Source organism: Lissotriton helveticus, chromosome 3_1, assembly GCF_964261635.1.
Source record: "Lissotriton helveticus chromosome 3_1, aLisHel1.1, whole genome shotgun sequence".
In the NCBI taxonomy this organism is placed as follows: domain Eukaryota; kingdom Metazoa; phylum Chordata; class Amphibia; order Caudata; family Salamandridae; genus Lissotriton; species Lissotriton helveticus.
In genome coordinates, this window is record NC_136061.1 from 1755069538 (window position 1) to 1755082692 (window position 13155).

Genomic DNA, 13155 nt, shown 5'->3' on the forward strand with positions numbered 1-13155 from the left:
TTAATCACAGTTTCCATTTTGTCCCAAAAACCCTCCTCCAGATTATCACTCAAGGTCAGCTTAGGGACTGTCTCTACAGGAACAGTGTTTTGATTCACCTCAGGTGTGGGCATCCTATCAACTTGATTGCCTCTAAGACCCAAAGATTTGGGTGTAAGATGACTTTGTGTGTTTTAGTTACTGCCTGACCTTTCTTTTTCTTTGGCTGTGGTGCTGAACAATATCCATTTTATTATTTAGATTTCTGCGCCCTCGTGACTACATTTGGGTTATCTAAGGTAACCGGAGAATCGACTATTTCCTGGGTACTGGTGGGCTTAGCACACGGTAAAGATGACCCATGTGTTCGTAGCATTCCATCAACCAGGCTTGTGTGTTGTCTTGAATTACTTGGAGTATGACGGCTTGGTAATGTTTGGGAATTTAGGGACAGTCTGCATTCAGTAAGCTCATTTTGGTGTATGAGTGCCGAATCAGCCCTTAATAAAAAGGCCTTTAATGTACCTACTACCACTTGACCAACCTTTGGTTTCTCATTTTAGTGTGGCACCAAAGCTCAAAATAATAACCAGCAGTGAGTTACTCACAAAAAATAGTTTAAAAAAGCATATTCAAAAGACAATGGTATAACGTATCACAAATGAGTTACAAGGAAATAAGCAATAAGGGACATTTTTTAGATAACCCCGCCTCTTTCTATCTCTAGTGCACAGTTGTAGCCCAATACCTTATAAAGTCAATTCGCAATCGAGTCAGCGGATATGCCTCGCCAGTAATCGGTCCTAACTGCAGATATCAATCCCCTGGCCCAGCCTGGCCTCCCTCGGCCCTTGACGGGCACAGACGGGCCCGCCCTTGATCCGGGGTTCGTCCGGGCGCTGTCCGCGCGCGCGTCCCGTGTTGCGGGAGTGGTCAAGAGTTTTTAAATGCCTCCAGGCACAGGTAAATTGCTTGGCAGCTGGACGCCACGGGCGAAAGGCAAGCTGGTTGTCGAAGTCCTCCGGGACCAGGCACAGCAAACTGGTGCTGTGTGAAGAGGGAACCAGGTCAAACGAGGACTTAAGGGCCACAAAAATCAAATAAAGGCTGCCACCCTCCAGAAGTACACACTTCCAGTATAACATTTGAAGCCTCAAGTTTTTATCGGTTGTTGACATCTTGGCTCTAAACCAAGCTTGGAGGGGACTGAGTACCTTAGACTCCTCCATCCAGCTCTGTAGCCGTCCAAAAAGGACGCAAGCAAATATTTTTTGACTTACGTCAATGAGACTGATTGGCCGGTAATTTGCAGGGAGGAGTGGCAAACTCTTTTTAAAAATGGGTATAATTTCAGTCTCAGCCCAGGTGGTAGGCATCACCATTCCATGGAGAATGTCATTGAACAAGGAGCACAGGTAGGGGGTCCCAATAGCAGGTTCAGAGTGAAAGAGGTCACCAGGGATCTTGTCAAGCCCTGGGGGCCTTGGAGGATAGGATCCTATTTACTGCTTCTGTTTGTTTCTTTTAGGGTGATGGGTTGGGCAGATATCTCATATGCCGTGAAAGTGGTACCCAATGGCTCATCTTCACCCACCTCTCTAACATATAGTGATTCAAAATGTGTCCTTCATTCGTTCTCTGCTATATTGGGTTCTATGGCGCTTTTAGATTCCTGTGTTCCCAGGTTAACTATATTCCAAAAGGTTTGCATGTCATGTTACTTAACCCCCTGTGCGGCACATTCCAATCGCGGGCGTGGTCATGACGGCTCCCGGCCGTCATCAGCACACGCCCACCGTAACTCATTACGGCCGGGAGCCGTCATCAGCACCGAACGGGTTAAAGCATTGTTCAAGGTGTCCCATTTCTTTGTCTCCCAACTTTTTTTTTAGCTTTCGTGATGGTTTTACTATGGAGCACACTTTTCTCTCTGATTAAAGCCCTATTGTTGTTTTTGATTGTGGCAATAAGAACTGTTTTGGCCTTATGACAGCTCAAATTATACCATGGATGTCGTGAGCTGTTAGCCCGATTCATTCTTTTATTAGGGTTAAGTATGTTAGCCAACCTAGTTACTAAGTTTTGGTGATCATTAGATATTTCAGAGAGAGCAGTTGGGACCCCATCAATCCCAATGAATTGTTCCACTAGTCCAAGAAAGAGAATGGATGCTTGATATAGTAGAGCCAACTTTTCTTCAGATTGGCAAAAATCGGCCCTGTGTACTCTCGTACAGTTACTCAGTTTTAACCTGTGATCAGCTGATGATAATACTATAGATACGTTCTTATCACAGGGTGAGGTTACCTCTAGAATGAGAGCATTGTGATCACTATTGACAACAAAAAGTAATTTATTTCAGAAAAAAATAAACAACAATAACCAGCACACTTATTTAAAGGTGGAGATCCTGGAATGTACAATTAACTGCATACAATTGAACATAATTTTCAGTCTCTCGGTAATCAAAATATAGGCAATGAAGGCCTTCATGATAAAGTAACACATCATATTGTGCTATAAAATCCACATCTTTCAAAATCAGCCCAAAAGGAAATTATTGGGTAGGCTTTTTTGACTGAACCATTAAGCCACTTTTCCTGTTTATCAGTAAAATCTGAAGACATACTCTTAACTAAGATCTTGTTAAGTGGGAAATTATTTGAATTATTCCATGTCATCGAAGATAGCATGTCCTAGTAATAGGTATTATTATTTTTGTATTATTATTAATATAAACTTAATATTGCGCATTGCTAACCTTAGGCTTCCCAGCGCTGGCTGTGATCACTACCCGAGAACAGTTTACGCCATATTCTGGCAAAGCCAGGTTTTTAATTGTTTTCTAAATGTGAGATGGTGTGTCAGAGATCATAAGTGGATCGGGAGTTTGTTCCATAAGGTAGACGCATTGCAAGAAAGCATGCGCCCACCCTCTCGTACCCTCCCGGCTTTAGGTACAACTGCCTGAAAAATGAATTGACTAATTGAATGAATTATGAGAATTGCAGCCCAGATTCACCTCATTTAAATTGATCGGGACGAACGTTACGATTATGTTTTGTTTAAGGAACAACTGTACTGGAATAACATGTCGCTGATGACCTCTTGTAACCGTAACTTAATCCGAGCCTTCCGGATATCTCAGTGAGCTAAACATTGTCAGGTGAAATATTCAGTAATAGCATGTCATAAGCTTGAATCTTGACAAGGTAGTCTAGCCTTCCATCCTAAAGAAGTCGGTAACATGAGTACTGTTAAATTGGGTGATAGTAAAACCTGTCATTAACAAAGCTTAGAAACGGCAGAAATGCGGCATAAAGCAGTTAATAAAAACATGTTGTTATTCTTATCAACTCATGTCGTAAATAATAGCCTAAACTTTAGGGAACTGTCCCTGAGACATGAACTCTGATAGTAACTGTCCTGCTACTGCCCTTAACGTTTGCCTCGTCCTTTCCTCATCCTTATCTTTCTTCCCTCCACACGACGGAGACTCCATCATTCTACTGTCAGCACTTCCCATCGCCCGACTCCAGGGCGATGAGTGCACAGCAGGTTACATTCTGGACCTTGTAGTCTTGACCTGATAATGGGAATATATAAAAAAAGAAAAGATATACAATCCTTTTTTGGGCGAACTACTCAAGCATGGAAGAGGGAAACTTGAGCAATCTGCGAGTCTCCACTCCTTTACTGCCCAGTCACGTCTCCCACCGCCCTTTCCCCGTCTGATCCACCACCCCCCACCTTCTCACTCTTCTATAACCAATCCTATTCCTTCTCGCTTGTTGAAAGATAGCGCGATTGCAACGTCCAGCACTCTGTGTAACAGCCAGTCACAGTTTCGAATTCCCGCCGTTTTCTACGCCTCGGATGGAACGAGCTGGTTATGCATTATGGCACGTGGTGCTTTTTTTCTTCCAGTTTGGACTTACATTTCCCAATATGCAAAGTGCTGTACGGAAAAGCCGCGACTGGCTGAGGGTGCCAGTCTTGAAATTGGAACGTTGGACAGCTTTACAGCAACCGCTAACCAAACACTAAAAATGCATAATTTGTTAATGTTGTACCCCTTCTATCTCTCCCCTATCCTTCTATGCACCTTTGAAGCGCTGTCAGTGCCCCCCTGCTGCCTCCCCGCCCCCACCCCGATCCCGGCAGACCAGAATGTAATCAATATTTTGAATTCATTATTGGACCCAGCCTTGCGGAACACATCTATCATCCTGTCCCGGCCCCTCGGAGCACCCCCTTCTCTGCACCGTCTGTCTGCGCCCTCCCCCACCCCACTAATCTCCAGATCATACCAAGAGACGCTAATTTCGTTGGAGCTGTTTTCCTTATATAGTTAAATGGCTGAGTGAAGGTGCATGGCGTCCTCTGCTGCAGGGTCGTTACCCTCTGCAGTGCAGCGCTCTCTCGGAACATGAGGCCAGCATAAACCAGTGAGGTGCACAGGCAGAGCTGTTTGATGGTCTCAGCACTGGAACAGCAAATCATGGTGAAGGTCAGGATGGAGCTGCATTGTCAGAGCTGTGAGTAGCTTCATTCAGTCAGTGCTCAATTTGCAAAAAAATAAGTGCTGGGACCCTCGTCAGGAGGGCACGGCAGTTTGCACCACACATTGCCCCTCACAGCGCTGCCAATGGCAGTACCAACACAATTACTAATCATCACTCTACAAAAGTTGTGACAATTCAGTCTGCTCCAGGCCCCCAAACCTTTAAGAATGGCTCGGGCAGCAGTCATTAGTCATTTTTAAAGTATATTAAATTGATAAACAACTGTTTTTGTGGTCATCTTTAAATTAGGCAGACAGTGACACCATGTGGCAGACTGTTCCAAGCCCCGGTGTTTACAATTAAGTGCCGGCGCTGAGCACCGGGAACCACCAGCTCAAATTAAGCACTGGCCTCAGTCCTGGAATTACAGGAGGGTCTGGACGCTTGTGCTGAGCTACGTTGGCAGTGCTGTGCTATTCCCAGTACTCACAAATAAGTAATGTTACAGCTCACGACAGAGGTGCATTGGTAGAGTTGTGGGTCGGTCCCAGTACTAGAAAGTGAAAGTGTGTTGTTACAGGCCCGGAATGAGGTGCTTTGGCAGAGTTGTGTTCGGCCCAAGACTGGAATAGAAAGTTGTATTGTACTGTATTGCTTTGCAGAGTTTGTATAGCGCTTTCCACACCTGATGCAAGCAGAAAACACTCAGGGCCTCATTTATGAGTTTTTTTGCCGTAGGGTAGCAAATTCTCTATTAGATACAGCACATTCCTTTCCTTTTCTCCTGCACCGGTGCACAATGGAAGCGAAACCTTCCTGCTCAAAAACATTCACAAGAGGATTTTTCTTCTTTCTATGTGTGCTGTAGAATTCAGCACACATAGAAAGAAGAGGAAAAAAAGCCCATAGAAGAGGAAAAACAAGGCGAAATAAAGATATTTCTCTTTGTTGTGCCTCCCTTACTCCTCCCCTGGGGAGGCGTACGTCTTTGGGGCTGCCTCAGACTTCCGATTTCTCGTAAATGTGGGGCAGTGTCAAAAAGCTATGGATGTTGCTAGGAACACCCTCAGCAACACCCATGGAACGCCCCATTTCATACAGTCTTCTGCGTGAAAGGGGCACAAATTTAAAAGGCCTTGAACAGCCATGTAACGTGGCTTTACGTGGCCTTATAAATATGCCAGTGGCACATTGCGCCACCGAAACGTCATAAATGAGGCCCTCAGCTTTTCATTGGGTTCTTGGATGTCCTTCTGCAGTGTATGGATTGAAGTATGTTGAAAGGAGTAGTCCTCTGTGTGAGCTGGGGGGAGATGTGTGAGGTTTAAAGACATGCATTAAATACAGTGCAGTCACAGCACCTAAGCAAGAGGAGTTGCAGAGCCTGTGAGACTAGATTCATTTGCCTAGGCCTATTTTCCAACCTATGCTGTTGGACACCTGCATTCTGTGATTATGTGTATGGGATAAGCTAAGATTTTAGTGCTCTGTGGAAGTCAATGCGATTGACAATTCTTTGTGCCAGGATCCAACTCCAAATCTTGGTCATCTGGATGGAGAACGAGATTGCACCAGTTTGTTAATTATTCGTCAGTCTGTGAATTCTTGAGAGGGGGATGGTCAAGAATGGGTGATGCATTTGGAGTTCTCATTTGTTGTGAGGTTCTATTGAAAGAAGAGCTTTCTAACCCTATACATTGCTCAATGACCAGTGCACATCTCTTTAAATGTGATTCCACTGGCTGCTGGCAGCCAATTTAGGGATATGAGGCCTGCAGTAAAATGGATACAGTCGGCTAGGTTGAGAAGTTATCTGAAAGCAGCATGCTGAATTCAGTGTAATTTCTGAAGTATTAATATGGGTGTTTCACGGTATAGTCCATTGGCGTAGTCAAAATGGGAAAGTGATGTCATTAGTGATGTCTCTGACCATGTCATGAGTGATATAATATGCGAGGTCATAAGCAGTGCATTGCGGGGGGCTGTTATAGTTAGCTCACATAACTGTAACTGCTAAATTTCTATGGTTTTTGTGTGTGTGAAATCTGAGCCTAACTAGAACGTCCCTGTAACCTTTGTTTTTTTCAGTCAATTTCTATGATTTTTAATGTTATTTCCTAACTATAATATCTCTGTAACCTTTGTTTTTTCCTGTGGATTTCTAAGTTGCTATACTTAGACACCAGGCTCCCCTGTGATTTTGGTATGGTATAGGAAGACACACAGTCTCCCCCATATACATCAGAAGCCCAATGGGGCAGTATTAACATGACACAGTATTGTGTCATGTGATGCAAGTTTATTGTTATATGTTTGTGTTGATGTATAATAGGAAGGAGCAGAGATGCTGCCCAATTCCACGTCGCTTTCCATAATAGCAGGTCCTGGAGATCGACATTGGATAGGCCATAGGCCATCCTGTGATTTCTCCTTCCTATAGAAATATGATTTTAGTTTCTTTTGGATACATTATCAGTCCAATGGGGCAAGATTGATCTAATTATCCTATGCCCATTGGGGCACTATTTGTAGGTACAATTGCATATTGTGAGATGCAATAAGTTTGCAAATATACCATTTGTTGCTCTTTATAATGATTACCAAAAGAAAATAGATTAAAGAATGTATAACAACTATGGAAGGACCTGACGATACACGACTAAATGTGAACGACAAAGGGATAACAATCTGAGGTATGACCGATAATGGGTAAATACATTTATATATTTAGTTATGTTCCTAAGTAATTGCCGCGACATAGCAATCTCTCCAGACCCAAATATTCAATACATTTTAAACCTCATATTCTGATAATTCAACGCAAGATTGTATGGGGCACAAAAGACGATTGAGTCTTAAAGTATGGTGCATGTAATTAGATGTTACAAGATGGCGCACACCTTTTTCAATGAATTGTGGAAATGTTTGGTAATGACACAATGCATTATGGGATTGATTAATTTTATTTACCTTCTGCAAACAAAATGGCATGTATAATCGTGACCAAGGTAGTGGCTGGCTACCGAAACGCGTTGACTGTCCTTGTGCCTTGATTACATTTACACCTGAAGAACATTTACACCTGAAGAACTTTAATCGGACTGCCTCCTCCACGTTCTAATGTGGAGTATGGGTGGGTGGAGTTTGCGAAGTTTAACTATGTGGAATTCTGCAGAATTGCACAATTCTGTGGAGTTCTGCTCCGCCCTACTGATTAGTGATTACCCTTCATGGTGCAAAAATGACTGTGAATCAGGCTGCAGTAATTTGAAAGGTCATCATATTCGAGTACTGCATCTCAGAGCAGGTGTACTTCTGCTCACTTTTGGAGTCATTGCTGTAGGGGAGTGGAGGGTTACTATACTTAGGGGCTACAGGTATGCAATCATGTAGACGTGCAATAATGGGACACCACACATGCTTGGTTGCAGGATTGGACCGGAAGCCACGAGCGACCTCCGTCCCTTTATTTATAGGCTTCTGGCCACGCCTAGCCAGACGGTGTTACATTAGGTGGGAGTGTTTCCGGGTCTCGGCCGAGACCCGCGAAACACTAGACTGTTACATCCCATCCCAAGTTGGTATTTATTGTTCTTTCCTTCGTAACAGTCTTATTCAGTCGACATGCAAAGTCAGCCAACATCCGACTGGGTCTGGGATTCGGTCGAAGGTTGTGAGCTCCTCGCCCTCTGGTGAGCACCGGTTCAGGTTCTCTTCTCCTAGGAGAGGATGACGTGGTGGCAATGTCATTATTCTCAACAGGCTCACCCCCATTTTCGGGTGGCTAGCAACTTCAGCGACGGGCCCGTCGCGTGCCTCTTGGGTCTCGTGTCTAGATGGAATACGTTTAAACCATGACACATTTCTGGTGATCTCTTCTCCATTCTTTTGTGCTGTTACCGCCGTACCTTTGGTAGCCTTGATTGTCCATGGTTCAACCTCGTAAGGAGTCTTAAATTTTCCTCCCGGCCTGCGTGTTCTCACCAGCACTGCGTCACCTGGGACTAACACCCTGTCTCGCGCCCGCCTCTTGTGGCTTGCCTTCTCGTTCGTTCTTCTCCTTCTCTCTTGGGTGGCAGCCGGTGAGTATGGTTCAGGAATCCAGTGCTCTGCTGTTGGTAGTAGGTCATGCCGTGGTCCTGCAAACATCAGTGACCAGGGGGACCTTTGAGTGGTACTGTGGGGGGTGCTCCTGTACTCCCTCAGAAAGAGTTGTAGCGCTGCCTCAGGGTCTGCCCCCGCTACTAATGCGATCCTCAGGGTTTTATTGACAGTCCTCATAAATCTTTCCGCCTCCCCATTCGCCTGGGGCCATTGGGGTGTGATTCGCTGGTGTTTTATTCCTAGTCCCTGCAGGAATTCTTTGAATTTGTGTCCCTGAAACGGGGGCCCATTGTCCTTTTTCAGCACCCTGGGGATACCAAACATCGCAAATACTTTACTGAGGATCGGCTGGACATTAGTAAAACTGGTGGATGGAGCCACTTCCACTACTGGGTATTTCGTGTAACTGTCTACCAGTACTACGGTCACCCTCCCATCTGGAAAACTCCCGAAGTCTAAACTGACCCAGGTCCAGGGCGCCGGGTATGGCTCTTCCGTGATGATGGAGGCAGGCGTCCTTGGAAGACTGGTCAACTGGCAGGCTCGGCAGTTCTTCACCAGCATATCCACCTTTTCATCCATGTGAGGAAACCACACCTTTTCCCTCATTCTTGCTTTCATCCGCTTCGTGCCTTGGTGTCCTTCATGAGCCAGTGAAGTTGCACGGTCTTGGAGAGTGTGGGGAATCACCACTCTTGACCCCCGCAGTGTGAGCCCATTGTTCACCCTACTGAGCTCATTGTGTATTTTCCAGAACTGGGACAAACGAATCCGGTTAGTTTCGTCCCAATCACTCACGTTACGCAGGAAGTTTTCCCAGGATCCAGTGTCTATCGCCACCTTGACCCTCGTAATGACAGCATCATCAACATACTGGGCTACGATGTCTTCCGGTGCTAGTGCTTGGGGACATGACAACAGGGACACCATATCTATGAACTCTTCAGTCTGCATTTCCTGATCCGGGGTTTCATTCGTCTCCACCTGGGGATGTCTTGACAGAAAATCCGCCGGGTTTTTCGCTCCGGGTCTGTAGACTAGATCCATCTGGTAGTGTTGGACCTGGTGCACAAGAATTTAACAAGAGGGGGGAGAGAGAGAGTCAGTGGATTCGGCCTCCCTAGTTATATGAATAAACAAAGTAGAATCCACTCAGAGTGGTGGTGATCCCTAACAAGATGGGGAACACACAGTGTTGTTAAAATGCCCCTCACACACCAACAGGCCCCTTGGTGTCATGCTTCATCATCGGGGCCTTCGCACCCCTCTACGGGATGCGGCGTGCTACGACTCGCGAATACGCAGGAGCACTTGAAAGTGAACTATGTGAGGGGGTGTGTCTAAAAAAGTGTGAGTGAGGTGAGGTGAAACAATGGTTAAAAAATACCTGGCGCGTGGGTGAAACAAATTTATTAAATCCCCGGCTGGTATTATTAAAAAAAGTGCAAGGCGTGGTTGAAAGAATACAGATTAGGGTATTACAACCACTGTGAAAAGTGTCAACATGTTTCGGAGCTCAGAGGCTCCTTCTTCAGGACAAGGATAGCACTTACCCTCCCCTTACTCACATGTAAATGTAAAAGTGTAAAAATTAATTACAACAATGTGTAATGTACCTAACAATGTTATATATGTAGGTGGGTGTCGTTGCGCCCAATTGGCGATGAAAACCTGTAAAGAGAAAGCATACATAAACACACTGGTCTAAGATGCACAGGCCCTAGGAGAAGAAAACAACTTCTCAGAATACAACAGGGTCAATCCAAAAATAGTGGAACCCTGTAAGGAATAAAAAGGAAAAAATACACACACAAGGACATAACACAACGCTCACAGATATGTATATGTATATATGTACAAACACAGAACACAGAATTATTCTCTACTCTGATGGAAAAAGAGCACAAAATAGGTAATTCACTGCTTACTTAAGGTTCTCAAAAATCAGACCTCATGAGCCTGTGCGTGTTATTGGGGGATCCTTCCTTTCTGTTCAGAAAATGACCTATAAAAACATTAATATATGGGATTCAATTTGTTGTAGGTACCAATGCACCAAAGCGCCAAAAACAAGCTCCTTTTTCTGACCCAAAACTCACGGTTACTGCAATGGCTAGTCGCCTGCCTTCCCTCAACGCGGCTCCGATGAAGTGAGCGTGCATCGCGTCAGTACCCTCTTATGTACTCTGCCATTTGGTCATTACCGATGGTAAATTGAATAATGAGACTCGGGAGAAGCCCAAATACGGACTTAGTAATCCGAGGAAGTCCGGTGCTGCGCGATCGGCCACCGCTATACCCTGCGCATGCGCCTCCCCAGCAGGACTAGTGTTAACTGCGCATGCGCGGAAGGATGGAGTCACCGCGCATGTGCAAAGGAGCGGCACTGCCGCTAAGGTCAAAACGCCTGCAAAAGAAACTTGGAAGTATAGCGAGCATGCGCGCTGTGGTGAAATGTCAAAAAAACGAGCTTTCATTCCAATGTAACAGGAAGAGGCAGAAAAAAAGCAGGGCTACGTGGAGATAATCCAGACAGTAATTAGCCATACATTCTGGAGGGGGCAATGGGTTCTATGTTGGAAAAGGAGACTAACAAAAATGGAGTGTGTCTTCAAAAACCCAGAATTAGTTATAAATAGCCCCATCAGCTATATATTGTTCTTAATTCACAGGGGTACTAGCAAAGGGAAAAGGAGGGTGAGATTATCTTTATAGTGATAATATGATTTGATACACCCCAACAAAGGGATTCTCAGAGGTCATTTCGACAAAGTTTTGAGTGAAAGGGCCCAATGCAGTTCATCTCAAGAGGTTCCAAGGAATGGAATCGTTAAGCCCAGTGATATCAGTGCCAAGACGGAACACCCATCTTTGTTCTTTTTCCAGGAGGCCCACATCTGAGGGCAGTTGTTCTATTACCGTCCACTGTAATTCGTTGACACAGTGTTGGTGTTCGATGAAGTGGGCAGACATTTTTGTTGTAAGTTTTTTGCACCTGATGTTACTTTTGTGCTCATTGAGTCTCACTTTCACTTGTCTCGTAGTCATTCCCACATACTCTTTTCCACAGGGACACGTGATCAAGTACACAACATTCTTACTGTTGCAATTCGTAAAAACACGTTGGTCCCACTTTGTCCCGTTTGAAAAAGTCAAGGACAGGCTTTTTTTGGTGAGATGGCAATTGTTACAGTTGCCACATGGATGGTGGCCGTGAATGCCCTGCAGTCTTGGCTGGTCACTTTTTTTAGGCAATGGTCTTGTGTGGACAAGCATGTCTCTTAAGTTCTTACCCCTTCTGTGTGCAAACAAAGGTTTTTCCAATGACAGACTTCCGCTCGTCAGTGTGCCTGGACTTAAACATCTATCATCAAGCGGGCATCCTAAAAACAGAGACCCATTTCAAACCGACGGCCAGGAACTGTCTCCTCAGATTTGACAGCTTTCATCCGCGTCATCTGAGGGAGAATCTACCCTACGGACAGTTCCTCCGTTTACGTCGGAATTGTAGTGACATCAACAAATACAAAACTCAGGCGAAAGACCTCAGTACAAAACTGAGACAGAGACAGTATCCAGAAACTGTGATCCAAAAAGCGATGAAAAGGGCTAGAAATAACAACCGTGAGGCCCTCCTGGAGGACAATCCAAGGAGTGACAATAAAGGGAAAAGAACAGTATGTCTCACAACATACAGCCCAGTTACAAACCAGGTGACGAAACTGGTCAATAAACATTGGCGCACACTGACGAGCGGAAGTCTGTCATTGGAAAAACCTTTGTTTGCACACAGAAGGGGTAAGAACTTAAGAGACATGCTTGTCCACACAAGACCATTGCCTAAAAAAAGTGACCAGCCAAGACTGCAGGGCATTCACGGCCACCATCCATGTGGCAACTGTAACAATTGCCATCTCACCAAAAAAAGCCTGTCCTTGACTTTTTCAAACGGGACAAAGTGGGACCAACGTGTTTTTACGAATTGCAACAGTAAGAATGTTGTGTACTTGATCACGTGTCCCTGTGGAAAAGCGTATGTGGGAATGACTACGAGACAAGTGAAAGTGAGACTCAATGAGCACAAAAGTAACATCAGGTGCAAAAAACTTACAACAAAAATGTCTGCCCACTTCATCGAACACCAACACTGTGTCAACGAATTACAGTGGACGGTAATAGAACAACTGCCCTCAGATGTGGGCCTCCTGGAAAAAGAACAAAGATGGGTGTTCCGTCTTGGCACTGATATCACTGGGCTTAACGATTCCATTCCTTGGAACCTCTTGAGATGAACTGCATTGGGCCCTTTCACTCAAAACTTTGTCGAAATGACCTCTGAGAATCCCTTTGTTGGGGTGTATCAAATCATATTATCACTATAAAGATAATCTCACCCTCCTTTTCCCTTTGCTAGTACCCCTGTGAATTAAGAACAATATATAGCTGATGGGGCTATTTATAACTAATTCTGGGTTTTTGAAGACACACTCCATTTTTGTTAGTCTCCTTTTCCAACATAGAACCCATTGCCCCCTCCAGAATGTATGGCTAATTACTGTCTGGATTA